The sequence below is a fragment of the Arvicola amphibius genome, chromosome 8 (genome assembly GCF_903992535.2).
Source record: "Arvicola amphibius chromosome 8, mArvAmp1.2, whole genome shotgun sequence".
Taxonomy (NCBI): domain Eukaryota; kingdom Metazoa; phylum Chordata; class Mammalia; order Rodentia; family Cricetidae; genus Arvicola; species Arvicola amphibius.
The window spans coordinates 62,047,712-62,069,115 of NC_052054.1; the positions used below are offsets into that span (position 1 = coordinate 62,047,712).

General features: G+C 39.7%; 1 pseudogene; it reads right to left on the bottom strand.

Annotated features, from left to right (window-relative positions):
• Window positions 1–1,011: 1,011 nt before the first annotated feature.
• LOC119821722 lies at window positions 1,012–13,128 on the bottom strand (annotated as a pseudogene).
• Between the last annotated feature and the right edge of the window lie 8,276 nt (window positions 13,129–21,404).

Below are 21,404 nucleotides of genomic sequence, written 5' to 3' on the forward strand. Positions count from 1 at the left end.
AATTCCTGTTACAAGAAGATCCAAGGAACCAATGTTCTCACAATATATAGAATGCACACTCACATATCCACACAAACACAAACTGACATCACATAGCTACAATTAAAACAACCCTTTAAACAATTTTTCAAGGCCATTGTCCTTGGCTTCTCAGTCAGTCCTCCTTGTCAGCCACGTTCAGAGAGTCCAGTTTGATCACATGCTCCATCAGTCCCAGTCCAGCTGGCCTTGGTGAGCTCCCATTAGATCAGTCCCATTGTCTCAGTGAGTGGACACACCCCTCGTGGCCCTGACTTCCTTGCTCATGTTCTCCTTCCTTCTGCTCCTCATTTGGACCTTGGGAGCTCAGTCCAGTGCTCCAATGTGGGTCTCTGCCTCTATCTCCATCCAATGCCAGATGAAGGTTCTATGGTGATATTCAAGATATTCATCAGTGTGATTATAGTATAGGGCCAGTTCAGGCGCCCTCTCCTCATCTGCTCAAGTTTTGATTATACTGCATGTACTGGCTTTGTGGGAACCTAGTCTGTTTGGATCCTCACCTTCCTAGACCTGGATGGAGCAGGGAGGACCTTGGACTTCCCACAGTGCAGGGAACCCTGACTGCTCCTTGGACTGGAGAGGGAGGGGGAAGGGGAATGGGAAGAGGGAAAGGGAAATGGGAAGAGGTGAAAATTTGTAAAAATTATATAATTTAATAAAAAAAACAATTTTTCACTCATGAACATTTTTCTCTTGTAAGCATTCATTCCTGTTAACACAGGAGTTGAGACATGTAACTGCTTACTTACAGAGTTTTTCTTCACCATGTATTTGGTCACGTAAACAGAAAGCACTTAGGCTCGAAGTCGGACAACTTAATCCTCCTAAGTAGGTGGTATCACCAGATTTAGGAACTGCTGCTCTGCTAGAGACAATATGCCACTAGGGGTAAGCTTTGAGAATATGCATCCACACACTATTTGCAGTTCCCACTCTCTGCTTCATGCTGCAATTTAAGGATGTGAGTTTTTAAGCTCCTGCTTTAGCTGCCATGTTTGACACTTGTTGCAATACCACTTTCATGGTGATCCTATATCCCTCTGCAACCAAGGGCCAAAATAAATGCTTTTATAATTACACAAAGAGATTATATCACAACAGAAAAGGAACAAGTACACATCCATAAAGTTACCATCTGAATTTGTTATTTCATACAATTGAAGAGAAACATAAAATCTAAAGGGTTACATTATCATTTAAATTCATAGGGCAAGTGCTACAGCTCTCAAAGGAAAGGTACACTGACTATCTCGTATCAGATTATACCTATACCTATGAAGGCAAGATATCCTGGAGACCTATACCTGTGAGTAGAAAAGAAATCTGTCTGTCAAGAAGTCAGACTATACCTGAAGTTGTGTTACAGTGGGGAATGATCTCTCTGCTGGATATAACAGTCCTGTTTCTCTCTAAGAGTGATCCCTTTATCCTACATACACATAAGGCTTCATAAATTGATAAATTCAGTTTTGTCCATGACTTAGCTGTGCAATCAATATGAAAATGGATATCATAATGTTTAAACAGATTGTTGGCACTGTCATTTTTTTCTACAAAATAAATACTGTTGGTTATCTGATTACAAGTGTGTTGGTAAAGATCTCACCAAATAATTTATAAGATGACTTTACCTTCTTTTTCAGGTACTCAAAGATTATTACAATATGCAAACGTTTTATTAGGTTGATTGTACAAAAAGTTTTACTCCTGTATAAAGTGCAAAACATTACCACATTAACAATATTTATAGTCTCACTGCTGCATGACTTTTCTGATGTTTTTGAAGACTACACTGATTAAATTCACAGGGTTTCTCTCCAGTATGGGTTCCCCTATGCATTCAGAGATAATTGTGATATTCAAAGGCTTTACCACACTAATTCCATTCTAGGGTTTCTCTTCAGTGTATTCTTTTATGCATTTGAAGATGAAAAAGACATGAAACTGTAGTGAGGAGCGGCAGGCAGGCCTGCCTTTCATCGCGCCTGGCTCTCAGCCACCAGCTAGCTTATGCCCCGAAATAACAACACACAAACTGTATTCATTTAAACACTGCCTGGACCATTAGTTTCAGCCTCTTATTAGCTAATTCTCACATATCTTGCCTTAACCCATATCTAATAATCTATGTAGCACCACAAAGTGGTGTCTTACCGGGAAAGATTCAGCATGTCTGACCTGGTGGCTGGCTCCATCACGTCTGTCCCAGAGAGGAGAGGCATGGCGATTGCCTGAGGCATCTGCCTCACTTACCTCTTCCCAGCATTCTGTTCTGTCTACTCCACCCACTTATGTTCTAACCTATTAGGCCAAGCAGTTTCTTTATTAATTAACCAATGAAATCATCATATAGATAGAAGACACACCTACATCATGAAACAGATTTACCACATTGATTACATTCATACAATATCTCTCCAGTATGCGTTCTTTTATGCCTTTGAAGAGTAGTGTGATAAGCAAAGGCTTTACCACACTGATGACATTTATAGGGTTTCTCTCCAGTGTGTGTTCTTTTATGGATTTGAAGACTACTGTGATGAGCAAAGGTTTTACCACACTGATTACATTCATAGGGTTTCTCTCCAGTATGTGTTCTTTTATGCATTTGAAGACTACTTTGACATGCAAAGGCTTTATCACACTAATTACATTCATAGGGTTTCTCTCCAGTATGTGTTCTTTTATGTCTTTGAAGACTACTGTGGCATGCAAAGGCTTTACCACACTGATTACATTCATAAGGCTTCTCTCCGGTATGGTTTCTTTTATGCATTTGAAGATTACTTTGACATGTAAGTGTTTTACCACATTGATCACAGACATAGGGTTTCTCGCCAGTATGTGTTCTTTTGTCTTTGAAGACTACTTTGACATGCAAAGGCTTTACCACACTGATCACATTCATAAGGTTTCTCTCCGGTATGGGTTCTTTTATGCATTTGAAGACTATTTTGAAATGTAAATGTTTTACCACATTGATCACAGTCATAGGGCTTCTCTCCAGTATGTGTTCTTTTATGCCTTTGAAGATGACTGTGGGATGTAAAGGCTTTACCACACTAATTACATTCATAGGGTTTCTCACCAGTGTGTATTCTTTTATGCAATTGAAGAGTGCTATGATGAGTAAAGGCTTTACCACACTGATGACATTTATAGGGTTTCTCTCCAGTGTGTATTCTTTTATGCACTTGAAGAGTACTGCAATGAGCAAAGGCTTTACCACACTGATTACATTCATAAGGTTTCTCTCCAGTATGTGTTCTTTTATGCCTTTGAACAAGACTGTAACGTGCAAAGGCTTTACCACATTGATCACATTCATAGGGTTTCTCTCCAGTACATGTTCTTTCATTTCTGTGAAGGTGACTGCCATATGCAAAGGCTTTAATACATTGAGTATATACAGAAAGTTTCTCTCCGGTTTCATTTCTTTCATGCCTGCAATGATAAATGGCACATATAAAAGCTTTACCACATTCAATACACTGCTGAATCTTCATATCTATATGAAGTTTACTATTTTCTCAATTATATAGAGGAATCAGATATTAAGGTTTTATTGCTGTGTTTAGACTCATGTTGTTCCCTTTAATTAAGTGTCATTTTGATCTTTGAAGACATCTGTGACGGTAAATTCCTTTATTTCATGGTTTACCTTACAGAAACTTTTTTTTCTATGATGTTTTTCATATATTTAAAGAGAACTGGATAAATTTGGAGCTTTACCACCTTTACTGCATTCATAAATTTTCCTATACTGTGAATGATATTACATTTGCTAAATGAAATAGAACTACTGGATTATTTACACAATCCTAGAATTCATAGGGTTTTTCTGCAGTGTGAGTTTGTTGGTGTATTAACAGTGATGGTGGAAAACCAATTATTTGCATACTTTTGAGGTTATTATCCTTATTTGTTGCACATTTGTATTCAGATTATTTAATATTCTGACATGAAGCTTTAGTCTTTAAGTTATACAGGTATTAATTATTATAGATCAATAGTTGTTCATGCTTGTTGTACATACAGTCAGATCAATTAGGTTCTTTAGATACACAGAGTTTGTATTCTGTCTAGATAGGCAATCTTTAACCACTTCAAGGATCTTTGGAACATGGCATTTAAATAACTTAAGGTTCTGTTGACATAAAACACAATTGCTTCTGACAGCACCAATCTATTCCTAGAGAATTTTGAGCACATAAGACACTCCTCTCAGAGTTTGTTTTCTTCTTGACAAAACTGGCCTTTGGGCAAGGAATTGCCCATGCCTCAACCACTGACAAGATACATGGTATGCAGAAATGGATAAGCAGGACTGTCAAATCTTGCCAAGACAGGGTAAGACAGTTTTGAAAAATTTCCTGCCTCTGAAAATGGTCTGTCAGTTACACTACGCCTTAGTCAAAGTTGGTTGCTTCAATATTGCAAAATGAGACTTTGGGTGATTGCTCAGGTAGCTAATTGTCCCGTCATATATTGCTCGCTTTGGAAGCTACTTGATTGTACTTCCTGACTGCTCAAATAATATTATCTCCCTTCTCAGGCCTTCAATGTGGTTGAAGATTAGATAGTCGTAATTACTGTACTCTTATGATCTAGCCTAGCCATGTCCTATACAAGTCTTAGACTCTATAGGATAGAATGTTTATTAAAACATTTAGCATATGTTCCCTTGATGGAGGAGTGTCTATGTGTTACTTTCATTATTAATAAAGAACTGTCTTGGCCCTTTAAGAGACAGAAAATTAGGTAGGCGGAGTAGACAGAACAGAATTGTGGGAACAAGGAAGCAGTGTTGGGGAGACGCTTCAGGCAATCGCCATAGTGAGTCTCCATGCTTCTCCTCTCCGAGATGGACGCAGGTGAAGATCTCTCCCGGTAAGTCACACCTCGTGGTGTTACACAGATTACTAAATATGGGTTAAAGGAAGATGTGAGAATTAGCCAATAAGAGGCTGAAACTATGGGCCAGGCAGTGTTTAAAAGAATACAGTTTCCGTGTAATTATTTTGGGTAAAGCTAGCCGGGTGGCGGGACACAGCCCGCCGCTTCCTTCTACAGATTGGCGCTCCAACGTGGTGAATAATCCACTTAAAAATCTGAATTGGCTTTAAATAAAAGAGAGAGAGAGTTTAACATAGCTTTTTGCTGTTTGCTAGGACGTGCCGTAGAGAGATTTCTTGTTTCGGCAAAAGCGGCAGAGAAAAAGCTGAGTCATTTTAAAACGTGGCTTCCTGGTGCTGTGCCGCCAGTGCAAACTCTGGCTTTAAAGCATTTCAATGGCTTTTATGGGCCTGGATATTTGTGTTCCTGCTTGGGATAGGAAGGAGAGTGCACTGAGACCGGGCCAATGGCTCCCTGCTCCTTGCCTGAACCTGGGCAGATGGCGGAATCAGGCTTAGGCGAGTGGGAAAACATGGCGGATTTCTGCCGCCATAGAGAGAGATATTTCCAGGCTGCACGGTGCTCTGTGTGTCAGATTTGGCTGTAACTTGGATGAAAAGAGTTTCTGTGCTGCACGCTCAGTCTCAGAATTAAAGTGCTGACTGCGGCTCCTACCTGGCGGCCCCAGAGCTACTAGAAAATGGTATGTCCTCCATTTTGAAATTGGAGAGAGGTGGAGCCAACATCCAGAACAGCTTGCCACTCTGCAGCCCAGAAATACAACTGATTCAGTAACAAACAGCTCCACCATGTTGGACTGGGCAGGGCAAGCTCACAGTATCTGTTTTTGACCCAGGAATGTCACAGCTTAGAGTCTTAAGCGCTTAGCGATTTAAAGGCGCAAATCAAACATGTTTCTGGACAGTAAAAAAATTACAGATTCACAATAGGACAGATTCAGACATAAAATACCCCCATATGGGTCACAATGTTGGATAAATATACGTAGGCTTGAGAGAGGAAAAAATAAATATATAGAGAATAAAGTTAATACCTTAGAAAAGGGGTAAAGTCTTTAAAGAGACAGAATAAAGTAAGTGATAGAGTAAAAATAAGCCACGTAAAAATGAAAAATTCACAGAGAGTCTGGATTATGTATTTTATTGTGTTTTCTTTAAAATTTTTGACTGTAAAGGAGCTAAATACAGAGAGACATTTCATTATATGGGCTGCCAGGCTAGACCAGAATGGACATCTTAATGGTATGACTTCAGGATTTGGATCTAAGAACATGATGCTTTGGAAAAGAGTTTCTTCTTTTGTTTTCACAGAGGATGAGACTCTGTAGATTGCTTCTATCCCAATATGGTATGATAGACCACGCCCTCCTGAAAGGTTGCTGTGAACATCTTCAAAAAATTACTTCACTCAACTGCCAACTGAGAGAAACCTAGCACACAGGTTACACCATGAAAGACCTAAATAACAGCGCCCCCATTCAGCAAAAAGCAGTTTGGAGAGAAATAACTGCGCCCATTTTCCCAAATATTGTTTATAAATGTTCTTTTGCATTTAAAGGGGGAGATGATATAGATATGAATAATTTGCATTGGTATGGATTTTAAGGTCAATTTGTTATATGTATATGTATTTCTGATCTTGATTAAGGTATTGTAATTGTGTAGTTCATTTAAAAATGTAATGTATAATTAGGAAATATAGGTTGTTAATGGATAATCATTGATAATAGTTAAGCTTGTAATCATTAAATTTTCTAGATATGTAGAGATATATTTCAGTTAGATAGACATTCTTCATATCTTTCAAAGACTACAGAATATGGCATTTAATGTTTTAATAACTTAGGGTTTTTCATGACAATGAGACACGTCTGCTCCTGGCAGCACCAATCTACTTCAAGAGGAAGATGGGCATCGAAGAGGCTACTTATGGCTACTTTGTTAGCCATTTGGGCAAGAAACTGCTCTTGCCTGGACTGTTGCATAAACTGGACACAAGGAACCCACAGAAAGAGGACTGCTGAACTTGCCTAAAGGAGAGATGGCCTTTTGGGGTTCCTGATTCATTAAAGAGTCTGCGAGATGTTCTGCAGGACACAGCAGAAAGTGACTGAACTGTCTTTGGAATTTCCTGCTTCATGGAAATGTCTGCTGGATACTTATGGGCCTGTAGGCTGAAGATGGATGCCCCAACGGTACAGAGGAACTTTGGGTGACTGTCCAGGCAGCGAGTTGTCTGTGTCATTTCTAGAGTTTGAAAGTTGCATATGACTTGTTTACTTAGGTAATATTATATACTTCTGGAGTCTTTGATGGAGTTAAAGAATAAATAGATAGTTATAGCTTTCCTTAGTTATGATAAAAGATAAAATAGATTTAAATATTGTAACTGTAATTCTTGCTTGATAACTCTTTTGTTACATGTAACTTTACTATGTTAAAGTTAAAGCCTTTCTTTTTTGTTTAAACAGAAAAAGGGGAAATGATGGAGGAGTGTCTATGTGTTACTTTCATTATTAATAAAGAACTGTCTTGGCCCTTTAAGAGACAGAAAATTAGGTAGGCGGAGTAGACAGAACAGAATTGTGGGAACAAGGAAGCAGTGTTGCTTCAGGCAGTCGCCATAGTGAGTCTCCATGCTTCTCCTTTCCGAGATGGACGCAGGTTAAGATCTCTCCCGGTAAGCCACACCTCGTGGTGCTATACAGATTACTAAATATGGGTTAAAGGAAGATGTGAGAATTAGCCAATAAGAGGCTGAAACTATGGGCCAGGCAGTGTTTTAAAAGAATACAGTTTCCGTGTAATTATTTTGGGTAAAGCTAGCCGGGTGGCGGGACACAGCCCGCCGCTCCTTCTACATTCCCTGGTTAATATTGTTTATACTGGCTGTCATTCTGATTAAACTTGATATCTGTTCCTAGTGTATACAGTTTTGTATTGGGTTTGGAACTCTCTTATTTAAAAAAAAAGTGGGAAGTGCTGTGGGAGCACATCCTGCTCCTTCAGCCAATAACCTTTAAGATACAAGCACACTTGGGCATGGTTTTGTATACTGTAAAAGCAGCTGTAAATGTGCGCCTACTCTCTTGCTTCTGGCTCCCGCTTCCAACTGCTAGACTCTGTTCCTGTTAGTGTAGAGGACTGTTATCTAGGACAGTGATCTGTAAGTTTTCCCCTTAAATAAATAACCCTTTTATTATTTATTATTCTGAACTGGTGTGGAATTGTTCCTTGACTTACATCATCAAATACAAAATATAGGAAATGGGTTGAGGCTCTGAAGACTCATATCACACCCCTAATGAGGAATCTCATCCAGAAAGCCTTTGCCTACTAAAGGTTTCACAAGTAATTGAAAGAATGTCACTAAGAAGAAGTTACAAATTCAAATATATCATCCTATGTGGAAGGTTTTTCATTCAATTGACTACTTATGACCCAAGTCACTATAGGCTCATGGTCATCCATAAATAAAATGTATTTATTTACTTCAGTGATTCTCATAGTCTGCAACAGCCCTTATCCTGATAAAATGGCCAAAATCTCTTCTGACACTCAAGACAACTCTTAACAGTGACATCTTGTAAAATCAGAATACAAGTTAAATCTTTCCAAGAAATGATGGCACAGAATACCACTCACATTCCAAAAGAGAAATAGAGATACATTGAAGAGAAGATTGAACCAAGGCAAAGCTGAAGCATAGCAGGAGCTGAATAGCTAATAGTTTTGCAGGAAAAAAATTGATAGGCAGTGCTGGAAGGGGAAGAGAAGAAATGGAAGGAGAAATCAGGGTGGGGAGGAAGGAGGAGAAAGAAAATGAGAGGACAGCAGTGGCCAGACACCCAGCTACAAAGCAAGACATGGAGTAAGAAGTAAAGAAAGGTATATAGAATAGAAAAAGATAAAAGCCCAGAGACAAAAGGTCAAGGGGATAATTTAGTTAAGAAAAGTTGGCTAGAAACAAGCTAAGCTAAGGCTAGGCATTCATAAGAAAGAACAAGCCTCCATGTACATGAATTAGAGAGCTAGGTGGCAGTAAAATTATGAATAGAACACATGTTTAAATCAACGAGCAATTTCTTTTCTCTCAGTATGCATAGAAGGTACCAGGTAACTAGGCAACCTACAAAAACAGTCTGGGAGAAGCTGATGGCTCTTGATCAAATAGCACACCAGATGCTACAGTTTCTATGGGTCTAGGTCTGGAGTTAGACTTACTGCTCTAAGCAAAGAACAGACCTGGGCCTCTAAATTATCAGTTCTGGGCTATACTGTTATCAGCCATTCTGATCTTGGGGTAAAACCAGAAGATCAGTTTGGGCAGGTAGTAATTCTATGTCCTTGAAGATCTGTGAATATCTTAAATGGGATGCTCTTTGTCTGGACCCTAAACACCATCCAAATGCCAGCTGATAAAGATAACTGCAGGAAGGCAGATCTCTGGATTTATTTAAGAGAGGAACAAGGCTTGGCAGTGGGAAACTGTTCTGAACTACAGAATTAATTCCCAAATATGTAACAAGCAGAAGGGAAGCCAGTTACAACGAAAAATCTATAGCAATGGACAACCACTTACTTACAAATCAATAATGGTAAAACGCCTTGCATTTTTGGTTTAGCCTTTATCACATCTCTTGGCTCTGATAAGTCATTTGTGAAAAGATGGCTGAGCAATTATTGTATAATGTTGCGAATTGTATCAAACCTGAAAGCTACCTCCCACTGGCACTCCTAATTGCTAAGGCTTTCCAGCATCCTACATTATCTAAGGTAACCCAGCTGGGACTCAGGACAGTAGCAGCTCCCCTACTGGGTTATCATAGATCAAATTTCACAGAGAGCAGAGGCATTCCGGGCTCTGCCCTTACATCCTAGGGGCAGAGAGAATCCTAATGTGGGAAATATTTATTTTAGTAGAAATTCTTCCAGCCTCCCACAGCACTTCCTGTTCCTCTTCCAAGGCACATAGCCCTTTTTGTACAAATTCCAATACACACTAATTGTACAGTGCAACCAAACCTTTGCTTCAAATCTGGGAAGTCCTGCAGTCAAACACAGGTCACATTCAAACTGTAACTGTTGTTACTGTGCAACTGTTAGTAAAGGAAAACAGAGAATGAATTATAAAACAAAGAGCGGTCAATGGTAGGGCTTATAGGAAAGAAAACAAATGTGGGCATGATGTAGTCATAATCACAAAGAATTCTTTTTAAAAGTTGAAACAGAATTCATGCACATGTCTTCTAGAGACTAGGGATTTGTATGAGTTCAAACCAAGGATTACTCACATCTTTTCCCTCCTGTGGCTATACATCTTAAGCAAGGAAAATAATAATCCTGTTAGGCAAGGCCCATTTTACCCAGATCTTCTATATTTGTTGAACTAGTTCAACTACAGCAATTTGATTTCATTATATCCAACACCTATCATGATAAAGGTCTTGCAGAGAGCAGGGATACAAGGAACATTTCTAAACATAGTAAAGGCAATATACAACAAGCCAACAGCCAACACCAAACTAAATGGAGAGAAATTCAAAGCAATTTCACTAAAATCAGGAACAAGACAAGGCTGTCCACTCTCTCCCTATCTATTTAATGTAGTACTTGAAGTTCTAGCTTGAGCAATAAGACAACAAAAGGAGATCAAGGGGATACAAATTGCAAAGGAAGAAGTCAGACTTTTGCTATTTGAAGATGATATGATAGTTTAAATAAGTGGCTCCAAAAATTCTGCTAGGAACCTCCTACAGCCAATAAATACCTCCAGTAATATGAAAAGATAAAAGATTAACTTAAAAAATCAATAGCCCTGTTATACAGATGATATACAGGCTGAGAAAGTAATCAGGGAATCATCACCTTTCACAATAGCCACAAATAACAAAATATCTTGCAGGTAACTCTAACCAAACAAGTGAAAGACCTGACCCTTGATTCTTGATTCGAACTGCCCCTCTCACTAAACTTAGCACAGAAACAAGTATATGGGTAATGAAAGCTTTACTATGGACTATTGACTATTAGAAGGTTAAGGAGTAATACTTATCACCTCCTCAATAATATGAATAGCATGAAATAAATGGACTGGCAGGTCTACAGCATAATTCTCATGGTACTATGATTCAAAAGGTGTTATTTGTTAAGGTGGTATTTCCTTGTCTTCTTTCTTAAAAGAATGCCTTTGAAATGCAATTCACCTACCTGAAATTGAGATGTACTATTTCGGGAGAATGTAACAATCATCAATGCACTTTAAGCTGTGCTTATTTATGCTACTGCTTTTGTTTAAAACTTCCAGGACACATTACAATATCATCAGAGGCACATGAAAATTACCTGTCATATCTTCTAGAACTTTGACAATGTTCTTCAATATTATGGTCTTCCCAATTGTATCCTAAAATATAGTATCAGAAAATGCATATTATTGAACATTCTGCAAAATTTAAGTTACAATCTCTATTGAACCTTAGAACCATGGCTGACTTATTCATCTCATTCTTCTTTTTTCTCACTCAAATTACAAAAGAGCATCAATAACGAAGGAACAGTTGTCCCTTTATTTGGAAACATGAAGGAAAATTCACTTTTACCTATAGTAGTGAGGTTCTTATAGGTCTCCAGCATCACATCTTTGTAGAGATTCTTCTGGGAAGGATCCAGCAAATTCCACTCTTCCAAAGTGAAGCTGATATGTATATCATCATAGGTCACTGCATTCTAAAATATCCCATACATGTGTACATCAGAAAGTGTGATACTGACAATATTGTAGATGTATACTTCTTTGCAGTACAGTCATATAGTTCTAGTGTTCCCCACTCTTATTCCATGACATGGGTATTATAGTAAATCATCAAATCACTTTACAAGGAAAGTGAATAAGAGTCAAACAAATAAAAAAGAGAAAGAACTCATAGGTTTTTTACTTAAGTTCCTACAAAGAGGTATGCATTCACTCCAGTTCTGTATTCACCTTCTGGAAACCTGAATTGCCCTAATTTAAACTGTAACAGCAATAAAATTTGACAAAAAGGCACTTCATGTTTAAGCAGTTACAAATGGACAGATGAAAACACTAGCAATATAAATGTTTGTTATAAATATTAAACATGGGGCTGGGGAGATAGCTCAGTAGTGATGAGTTCTTGCTGGTCTTGCATATAGGTGGGCACAATTGCCAGTACTTAAATGGGGATCACAACTATCCATTAGTCCAAGTTGAGGATTTCTGAGATCACTGTGAGGACCAGGTACCCATGTGGTGCATATCCATACAGGCAGTTAAAATTGTCATATTGATTGAAAAAATCAAACAAACACAACAAGCAAGAAGGGGTTCATGTACCTGTAATCCAATGACTCAGAATATTCAAGCAGTATTAATGTCATAAATAAATGCCATCCCGAGAATCAGAACCATACCCTCTGCTCAATTTTAAAATCCAAGATGTTCGTGAAGCTCAGCAGAACATGCTTGAAAAACCTACATTGCAGCGCCATCACCCAATAATATCAAAACAAATAAAGCCAGAAATGTTGGTCCACCTATACTTTCAGAACTTTGGAGTCAGATTCAGAGAGACCTGAGTATGAGGTCAGCCTGGTATACAAAGCTATGTTCAGGACAGTCATCGCTACACAGACAAACCTTGCCTTGAAAAAACAAACGAAAAATTAAAACAGCAGGCTACCAATTGCCTTAGCACTGAATAATAACTGTTCATATTATATTTTATGTGATGTAGAGATAGAGTCTACAATGGTGGGGAAGACATGACAGTATGAGAAGGAAGATAGCTGATTATTTTCTACCACAATACAGTAAATATGTCCTGTGGGAGCACATTCTGCTCCTTCAGCCAATAGCCTTTAAGATACCAGTCCATTTGGGCATGGTCTTTTATACTGTAAAAGCAGCTGTAACCGTGCACCTGCTCTCTTGCTTCCAGCTCCCACTTCAGGCTGCTAGACTCTGTTCCTGTTTGCGCAGAGGGCTGTTTTCCCCTTAAATATTAACCCTTTTATTATTCATAATTCTGAACTGGTGTGGGATTGTTTTATGACTTACACCATCATCTGGCACCAGACAATTTGGTTTTAGAACGCCCCCAGCTCTACTGCATGCCACCAGTTTGGAGTGCACCCATGGCCTGAGCATGGAGCCAGCAGTTCATTTGGATATAGAATTCTCCCGAAGTGGTGGCTTTTCTTGCTACAGATTGGCCACAGTTCTTTATATTATCTCATTACTTGCCTCAGAGCGGCTTCCAGTCCCCACGCCCTTGCTCCAGTGTCTGTGTGCTACCACTGCATACGACAACGTGGAAATTCAAACAGGATACAAGCTTTCCTGGGTGCCTGCTGTTATGTTGTTATCCCCATGCTGCTATGGCTGCTAACCTATCAGGACCAACCACAGTGCACACAGTGTGTGATTTCTATTAAATAACTAATTTTTGATTGAAGCATATCTTTCAGCATTTCACACTAAAATCAGGTTAAGACTAGTCACATGATTCCAGGTATGCTGCTGGGTCCAGTTGGGTTTTTTTCATAGGGGGCTTGTAACACCTACTGGCAGGTAATGGTTATTGTACCTAATTCAGCTAATTAAACCACAGGTAAGATTTAATATCCAAAATATAAATCATAAATTATTCATTTAAAAGGGCAATATGTCAGACAACCTAACCATCCAAGGTTTCAATAGCCTCTTTACTTATACCATGTGCAAGGTTTTACAAGACTTATATGATTTCCCTTCTACATCACTATTTTTGATTCTAGGGATTAGTTTTGTCCTCAATATTTTTTTCTTAAAAATGTGGTTTGACAACAGGTCTAAGAATGAGGCGTTTTTAAAAATGGAACAGTCTTTACAGACTGATACAAGGCTTCTCAAAAACGAGGTTGGAAATCTGAAGAAGGATATGACCAATTTAAATAATAAAACTCAGTTAACTGAGGTACTTTTAGAAATGGTACAGACTAATATTAATTTAGTTAAAGGAAGATTCACCACTCCGGAGAAGGATACAGCTGATTTGGCTCATAAAACATAAAGCTAATCAATGACAGTGGTTTCTGAAACATTATTTGAGAGAATTTGTACTGTTGAACGTATTATTCAGACTCTGTCAAAGGAGTATGATAGATTGACTGATAGAATATCTCTCCAGGAAGGCAATATGCATGCTATAAAGATTATATCCAAGGATGAGACATTATCTCTACTGGACAGACTTCATAACTTTGAATCCTCAATGAGGGCATTAGAGTAGAACACTGGACAGGAGATCCAGACATTACAAAAGGCAGTGGTAAACAGATTTGAAAAGATTGAGGAAATTATCGAATTTGATGACCAGGAATAAAAGGTAAAAAGGCAAAATTTAATCTCATCAGTACCTACAAATCTCCAGGATAGTTTCCCAGAGTTCTGCCTGCCTTTCCAGTAATAACATCAGAAAAAGTATTTGATCCCAAGAACCATAAGGTTGTCAAAGAATATTCATGGGAGCCCATAATATGTATGATTGATCTAAAGAAAATTAAACAAGCAATTGTAACTTACAGACTACATTTGTCCCTTTTTTAGGGAAATGGTTAAAACATGGTTTTTCAGTACCAAAGGAACACCTCAAGATTGGATTCAGTTAATCTCAGCAGTACTAGAAAATAGACTGCAATTATTTTGGAGGTACTTTTTAAAGAGGAGGCAAAATTTTAGAGCAACAAGAAAAAGCAAAAGGACTCAACCTTCAGGTACATGTAAAAGGTGTGGCAAAGGCCAACATTGGATATAGATCAATGAAAGATAGACAAGGCAACCCAATACCAATAGGAAATGTCATGCTTGCAGGCCCCCAAGACAAATGTGGTTCAGTCATTCCCAGTTACTGTGGAGAATGTGTCTCACCAGGCAAATTAAAAATTCCAATGCCTACTGTTAACAATACTGGTCTGAATGATGGGTTAAATGTGGAGGATGAATCAAAAACTCCAGTAGGACAGAGGAAACATATATTCTGGCAGATTTCTATAAATGATCAAAGACCAAAGCTAAGAGTGTGTATAAATGGCATTTTTACTGAAGGCTTACTAGACATGGGTGTGAATGTAAGTACCATTACTCCAGATCTTAGAATCTGAATTGGCCTCTTCAAGAGGTAGATATTCAGTTCCTGGGAATTTGATCCCTACCTCAGGTAAAACAAAGCATGAGATGGGTTGAATGCATAGGACCAGAAGAACAAATAGGAAGACTGAGGCTATATATTGCCAATAGTGCAGTAAATGTGGGGTCGTGGCATAATGCAGCAATGGAATACCCAGATTAACATTCCTGCAGCCCCAAAAACTTATGTTTCTAAGGAAAATATTAGAAGATATTATAGGCGATGTACACCAGCCATTGGGCTGTACAAGAACATAATGCAATTAATAAACCTTCACAAATACCAACAGCCCTACCTTTAAAATGGTTAACTGAAAAACCAATATGGGTTAACCAGTGGCCTCTAGCTGAAGAAAAGTGGCAGGCTTTAGAACAGCTGGTACAAGAGCATCTAGATGTTCGTCATATTGAAGAATCAACCAGCCCTTGGAATTCTCATGTATTTGTTGTTAAAAAAGAAATCTGGAAAATGGAGAATGGTGACAGATCTAAGGGCTATCAACAAGATTATTCAACCTATGGGCCCTCTACAATCTGGAATTCCTCTGCCTTGTCTGTTACCAAAGGGATGGCCTCTTATAGTTAACTAGGCCCTCTGAATGAGGATGACAGTTGTGTGGCAAGGCCACTTGGTTGGACCACTAGCTATGGAACCAGTATTTATCCCTAGTGCATGAACTGGCTCTTTGGAGCCCATTCCCTAAGGAAGAATACCTTGCTCAGCTTTTAGGTACAGGGGGGACGGCCTTAATCCTGCCTCAAGTGATGTGACAGACTTTGTTGAATTACTATGTGAGGCCTCACCCTCTCTGAGAGTTGGATTGGAGGTGGTGTGGGGAGAAGGTGGGATAAATGATAGGACAGGAAGGAGAAGGAATTGGAATTGGTAGTAAAATAAGATTAGTTTTAAAATAAAAGGAAAAAAAGGATGGAAAGAAATGCCTCTGGCATGTTCATCTTGTACCACAAAATTTCAGCTGGAAATCAAGAAAAAGGCACTATGATAATAGGCTTTGGAGCCTATGATGCCTGTCAATTATGATTTTTTTCATCTAAGATGTATCAATGCCACAATTCTTATAAAAACAAAGGACAGAGAAAAAGAAATACAATAAACATCAATGAAATGTTACCTATCATCACTGTGGTCATTGCTCTTAGTTGGACAGCTCTGTTGAGATGTTTACAGCTCAGGACAAGGCTGTTCTTGCCTCTTTGCAGGCTGGCTCAGAAGGTCAAAGCTATTCATCAAGCTGACTACAGGGCAAGGCCAGTTCAAGAACCCTGTCCACTATTTCTTGGGGTCTTAGCTGGGGTCATCCTTGTGGATTACTGGGAATTTCTCCAGTGTCAGGTTTCTTGCTAGTCCCATAATGGCTCCCTCAATCAAAATATCTATTTCCTTGCTCTCATCTCTGTCCTTCCTCCACCTCAACTATTCCATTCCCTCAAGTTCTTTTCTCCTCTCCCTTTCTCCCCTCCTCTTTCCCTTCCATCCTCCCTTCTCCCCCTACTCCCACGTTCTCAATTTTGCCAGGCGATCTTGTCTATTTCGCCTTTCCAGGTGAGTCTACATCTGTTTTTTCTTAGGATTAACCTTGGAGGGTAGGGTGGGGAGATAGGTGGAAGGGATGGGAGGAGGGCAGAGAAAGGGAACTGGGATTGGTAGTAAAATGCAAAAAAGATAGTTTGTTTTCTTTTTGAAAAAAGAAAAATCAAATAAATTAAACTGAAGAACATGAGAAGGAGGAGGAGGAGGAGGAGGAGGAGGAGGAGGAGGAGGAGGAGGAGGAGGAGGAGGAGGAGGAGGAGGAGGAGGAGAAGGCCAAAGCTCCTTCCATGCAAGACAAAAAGGAGTTTATTTCAACTATCCCTGTGAAAGACCCCTGGTGTGGGGAGACTCTCACTCAAGTCTCGGGATAACACGAACCCCCCAGTAACTCATGAGAGTCTGTCCTTGCTGCAATCACACGAGGTTTAAGCGACAAGATGGAAACCAGTGCACTGGGGCCGAGACTCATAACCCACGTAGGGGAGGAGTTCGACCCCGAGTGACCAGGAGAAAGGGTTTTTATAGCAAGAAACCACAGCCCAGTAATCCGGGGCAGGGAGGGTGTCACAGAAAATTCCGAAAATATCAGTGATGATCACAAGGGGGCAACTCCCTGCCTCTCAAGATCACTCTCAAGATCATAATCAGCTAGTTCCTGAAACACAGTATTCCAAAAATACCAATGATAATCACAAAGGGAAAACTCGTTTCTCAAGATTATTCTCAAGATTACAACCTAACTTTATCTTCAGCTAGTTCCTGAAACACAGTCATTGAACTGGCTAATCCTAGATTTCTGATTCTTTTCTCCCTGCTTAGATTTTTGGCTCTATTTTTTCCTAAGGGCGGCGGTGGGGGTGGGGAGGGTGACACGGGCACGACACCTGGATTTATCCAGGTCTTTCATCTGGCCTGTCTCCTCAGGCCCGTGATATCACTGTAGAGAATTTCCTTCTTCTCTATTTATGTTGAACTGGTATAATTACAAATAATTTGGTTTCACGAAAATTCAATTCTTTATCCAGACTCTTGATCATCTGGTCTGTGAACCCAAGAAATACCAGTGAAAACATGTATTAATCATCAAAAATTGATTTCATCACTACTCATTGCTAATGTCAACTACTGTCAAAACAGGAAAGTTCTCACCCTCAAGACCCACTCCTTTCTCTGCTGTGACTACACCTACTTTACAGTTGTTCAGTGAACTCAGTACATACACAGGTCCCACTTCATTTGCAAATTCACATTAAAATGTAGAGACGTTGAAGGATACTCATTCACTAATCTATTTTCCTCCCAAAGAGCAGTCAAGGACAGCTTAGAGGGAATTGTAAGACTGTCTGCCCAGCACTGGGCCACAGGGGCAGCATTAGGTGTTCAAAGTGATTCCCAATTGTATAGTGTGAGGTGAGCCTGAGCTACAGGAAACATTAATCTGAACCAGTGGTTCTCAGTCGTCCTAATACTGTGACCCTTTTAGACAGTTCCTCATGATGTTGTGACCCTCAACAACAAAATTATTTTCACTGCTACTTCATAACTATATTTTTGCTACAGGTATGAATTACAATATAAATATCTGTGTTTTCCAATGGTCTTAGGCCACTCATGTGATAGGTCACTTGATCCCCCAAAGGGAGAAGTGACTTCCAAGGTTAGGAATCACTGCTCTAAATTGATACAAATAAATACATACATAAATAAAAAGCACTTAAGAAAAAATGGAATGAAATTATTAAAATAGTAAAATATTTAAAAAAAATTAGAAAGATAGATGTAATGCATTTTTAAAAATGAATTTTAAAGATGATACCAAGAATTGATGTTTTTAAGTGATAAAAATAATTGGAAGAACACTTAGCTCTACTGAATTTGAAATGGAGTAGGCACTACCTTAATAGAGGGAATGCCATTCATAAAAGAGTGTGTATGACTTTGTCCCATGTAAATGTTAGCCACTGAGTGCTGTAAGCTAACACATGGAGTTACAGCCAAAGGCCTGTGTCTCAAAACTCTCAGCTGACTTAGCTGTGTCAACCAGAATTGCACACATCTGCACTGGAGAGTTTGCTAATTAGAAACTGAATACTTAGTAGTTCAAGCTAACCTCCCTAAAATGTACACACACCAATTCTGTCTTCAGTCACATGGAAGGAATTAATACATCAGGGAAATTACAGAGAAAGTCACTCACCATGCATGCCCCAGAAGTCCCTCATTGTAATGGAGACCCCTGCAGCTCACTGCCTTCAACTTCAGTCTGTGATCTAGCTGCTGTCTAGTCTGTTTCCCCCTACAGTGTGGACAGTACACTGTTCCTCCTCTTCTGGTCTGAAGGGAGAAGCCGTGCTCCACACACAAACCCTTTCCCTGTTCTGCAACAGTCAGTCCACTCTGTGACTCAAACTGGTAATCTTAGTACTCTTGTGCTACAGATGTGTATTGCCAGCTTTAGTGCGGTTAGTCAGGATCATAACAAGGGCAATGCCCTGTGGGGTACAGACAGTGTCCAAGTGCACCTCAAGCAACATCGAAGACCCTGACTCAAAAGTGCTTTCTAAAAAACTGGAGATGCTGCTGTTCTAGAATTACTGTACCTTTACATCACACCAGGTCTTTATGTTAGTTGTGACCCTGTAGTGGTCCCCTGAGAAGCTTTTAGAGGCAGTTTTTTTAATGGAGGGATGAGCCTTTCTGCTGGTTGTAAATCAGGCTGGTCTCCTTTGTTATGAGAATGTAGCTGGTTAATTCTTGGATAACAAACATTTACATCTTATACTAATCTCTAACAGGTTTGGTTAGCAACTACTTATCTTTGGGAAAGTATTTGGGATGCAGTCCTCCCTTACCTTAATTCTACTTTGTGACTTAATGTCTCCTAAGAACTGGTAAGTCCTCATGCCATCAGTTCTATTATCATCAGTTCTACTCTTCCACATCATAGTTTAGCAGTGGAGTGCTACTCTAACAGGAGATACTGTTTACAAGCTCCACAGAACTAACTCCAGGTGGATCCTAAACCTAAATGTTCAAAGTGAAGACCTTCTGGAAGATACTAGAGGGACGAGTGCACTCTGAGTTTGATAAATCTGTGTTCCATAGAGACACCACAAGCACTAAGAGCACCTGCATTTCTCAGTGCTGTCAGCAACGCTAGTTCAAAACAGTCCCACTCCCAAATGTTCTGCACAGACGTAGCCAGCAGAGTTACTCAGAGGTTGCCAGACAGGCCCAGCGAATTGCAAAGATCACACAGAACCACACAGAACCACGCAGAACCACACAGAACCACACAGGACCATGCAGAACCGCACTGGAAAATGCTGGACCAGGCAGGACCAGGCCAAACCGGAATCTGGCCACTGGCTCCCACTCTGGCAAGGGAGGACCCACAACACTGGCTTCCCACGGCTCAATTGGCCGCTCCTCCTACTCTGAGGATAGCAGCCGCAAGCTCACCATGTCGTGCTTTTACAGATTGCCCATGATCTCTGCTCAGCACAACACAGCAAAACTCCCTGCACAGCATGCAAAACCATTGGCGCCAACTTCTCTTCAAAACCAAGCCTGAAGCTGGCTGCCGGAAAGACTCAGCCCGACTCTGACTGGCAGATGTCTGATTGGCTACTTAACCCTGAGTGACAAGACCACCTCCCATAGGGTTACACTGTTCTTAAAGACACAGTACGATGGTTCCTGAAGCTCCCTTCACCCCAGAAAAATATCTTTTCTGAATCAGCAGAAATATGCATTTCATTAGCACTTGCCCCTGGTTCCTATAGCAAATCCCGCTATCTTCCTGCTTTCCATAGGCATTTTCCCTTCTTTATGTTGAAAACCATGTTGCTAGCTTGCTTGTACAGCTCACTATACTATGTTAGACTATGTGCTATATGCGGTGATGTGATTCCCTGTCACACAGGTGGAAGCTTGCCCAGAACATTTAACAACTAAAGAGAGATTTCAGGACACTAAAGGACGTGTTTCTTATGTGGCTACACACTGAGGTTAGGTGAACTGATAGTACTTTTTACCTGGTTGTCAAAGGTCCTAAGCAGGCTCTGTAATCAAATCCATTTCTGAACATGATCGCAAAGTTACAACAAAAAAAATTTAGGCACATTCTTACTTCAAAGTCATGCAGAAACATATAATGTATAACAATGATGCAAAGAAATGCTTCTGGCATGTTCATCTTGTACCACAGGTCTTAGCTGAAAACCAGGTAAATGACACAGAGAAAGTAGATTGCTTTGAAGCCTATGCAACTTGTCATTCTTGATGTTCAATCTAAAAGATGACTGTACCAATGCCACAGTTCTCACAGATACAAAAGTTAGAGAACACAAATACAAAAAACATAGGAAAAAGTGACTTAACAGCATGGAATACTCTGTTATTAGATGGACGGTTATGATGAGCTCTCTGACCTCAGAATAAAGTTGCTTTTGCCTCTGAACAGGTTGGCTCAGTGGAAGGCCACAGCTGCTTCTATGCAAGACCAGAAGGAGTTCATTTGAACTACTCCTGGCTGCTGTGTGTCTCAGGGCTGTGGCATCACTGTAGAGAATTCCATTCTTTCCTCTTTTGAACCTTTTAAAAATATTTTTAGTTATTTAGTGTTTAGCCTGCATGTGTCTGTGCACAGTACTGACAGAGGCCAGAAGAAAGCAGGAGATGCCTGAGACTGGAGTTACAGCAA